The sequence below is a fragment of the Curcuma longa genome, chromosome 12 (genome assembly GCF_044706935.1).
Source record: "Curcuma longa cultivar G26 ecotype Majalengka, Jawa Barat chromosome 12, ITB_CL_G26_1.1, whole genome shotgun sequence".
Lineage (NCBI taxonomy): Eukaryota > Viridiplantae > Streptophyta > Magnoliopsida > Zingiberales > Zingiberaceae > Curcuma > Curcuma longa.
In genome coordinates this window covers 10,606,006-10,608,638 of record NC_133872.1, presented here as the reverse complement: position 1 = coordinate 10,608,638, position 2,633 = coordinate 10,606,006, and positions in this window count along the sequence as shown.

Genomic DNA, 2,633 nt, shown 5'->3' with positions numbered 1-2,633 from the left:
CCGTGTCTCAAACATCAAGGGGTCATGCCCCCTAGGGCACGACCGTGCCCTCACAACCATGCAGCAACACCAGGGCCGTGCCTCACCAACAAAACAGCAACTGCCCCTGGCTCTGCCCATCAGGCACGACCGTGCCTCCATCCTACAAGCCATACAGAGAGCCAACTGCCCATGGCCGTGCCCATTAGGCATGGCCGTGTCTCCATTCCAGAGCTGAGCCATGGCTTGGCCGTGCCCATGAGGCACGGTCGTGCCTTGGTTTCTAGAGAAGGGCCTGTGTTTGGCCATGCCTGCTTCCAGAGCTGCAACAAGGTGTGGCCGTGCCCCCTAAGCACGGTCGTGCCTCATTTCCAGGAGGTCAGCAATCCCTGGCCGTGCCTACCAGGCACGGCCGTGTGACGGGGGCGTGCCACCCGTGTGCCATGGGCCGTGTGGCGAGACACGGCCGTGTGGTGAAGGGTTGATAGTGGGGGCATATAAATACCCCCTAAATGGCCCTAAAAAGGGGAGAGACTTTGGGGAGTGAAGGTGAGCCACCGTAGACGCCATTCAGAGCAAAAAATCGATGATCCATCCGTCCTTTCGGGGCTACTCCGCCGCATCCATTCCACCGTCGACGAGGAGCTTGCAAGGCGAAGAAGAAGACATTCATTGATAAGTTTTATTTCCTTTCTTTATGATCTAAAATGTATTTCTTCACCTCTTCTTTGCATTGTATCCCCTCCGTCATGGAGTAGAACCTTAGATTATAGGATATAGGAGAAATCGAGGTGTATTATGGATGATTATCACTATGGATTAGTATTTACCATATTCTATAATTTATTTGTACATTTTGCTTTATAGATATTGTGCCTTGTGCTTATTTGATGACATACATGTGAATGGCGTGAATCTATGAGGATGAGGATGAGGATGAGTTGTTGTTTAAGGAAATCTTAAGATCGTATGACCGCGGTGCCTTATGACAGAACGTGAACCTTTAATCGGACTTTCTGAGGAAATTCTTAGATTGCAATGAATCTTTGTGAGAGATAGCTAATGGTTATTGATTGTTAGGGAGAGGTCCTTAATTGGATATCCGGTGACAGGGGGTAGGACACTGGTAGTATGCTGGAGTGCCTGGTGACAGCGGGAGAGCTATAACTAGGCTATCTGGGTCATCTCAAACTAACAATCGTAACGATAGAAGATTATTGATCTATTCCGAGGAAACCTGACGAGGTCTAATTAGATATTTTGGTTAGAATCTCTGTAAATGTATGAATATTGAGGAATGGTGAGTCCATAGTCAATCAAATATAGTCTCGAGGAATCTGAAATCCTAGGATCGTTTTCCCAAATCCTGTCAGTAGTTGATTTACTTCGATTGAGGTTTAGGTGCTCGACCACACTCTTACTTTCCCCATCTCAACTCAAATTTACGTGATCTCTCTACTCTTCTTGTGATTGTTTAGTGATTTTTCCTCGGTCCCTGTGATTCGATATCTTTTATTACTTGATGACATTCTGTATACTTGCGAAGTCACATCACAGTTCTGTAAGCCCATAAAGCGTCCTCCAGCCTTTTGCTCCAATCTTTCCTGTCAAGTCTTATCATTTTTTCCAGGATCTGCTTAATCTCTCTATTTGACATTTCTGCTTGCCCATTCATTTGAGGATGGTAAGCAGTAGCAACCTTATGCATAACTCCATATTTATTAAGCAGTATCTTCATGTGTCTGTTACAGAAATGGGATCCTTGTGAAGGTGCCTGGAATTCCGTCCTGTTCAATTTCTGCCAAATAAAAATTTTACAGGGACAGAACTTTTCCAAGCAACCTACATCTTCGATCAGACATGTGCTTGATTGATCAAGCAAGTTCTTGACCAATCGAAGCACACCTTGATCGAAGCATAAGATCGTTGGACTTTTGTGTTGGTATTCAAGATCCATAAGAAGAAAATAAACTACGCAGTGGAATAAATAAATTAGTCATACCTTTCTTCTTGAGATTGTTTAGAAGATGATTTGTATCCGAAGACCTCTTGATCTTCTGTTGTATTCCTCTCCTCTTCTTGGACGTCGTGTGGGCGACGATCTACCAAGTAAACAACCACCCACTCTTGCTTTCCTTTCTTCCAAATCGAAGGCAACAAGGGAAGGGAGAACAAGGGGAGAGCCGACCCTTCTTGCCGCCACCTCCTCTCCTCTTCTTCCTTCTTTGGGCGCCGGCCCTAGGGAGAACAAGGGGAGAGCCGGCCCTTAAGGGAGAACCTAGGAAAGGAGAAGCAACACCTAGGGGTACCAGCCCTAGGAGAAGAATCCAGAGAAAGAGGGGAGCACAAGGGGCGCCGACCCTAATGGGAATAGAGGAGAATTATCTTGTCTCTTAGGCGCCCCTTTCCTTCCCTTTTATAGCCTTGCCAACTTAGGAAGTTTAGAAAAAAAAATAATAGAATTAATAAAATTTTATTGGATAACAGAATTAACATAATTATATTGGATAACAGAATTAACATAATTCTGTTAGATAACAGAATTAACAAAAATTCTGTTAGGTGGATATGAGGCTTTATCCAGTGGCTACAACAGGGACCTAGAAGAAGAATTGGTTTAGGCCTCCTTGTTGGGATCGAGGCGTTCGCTAGAG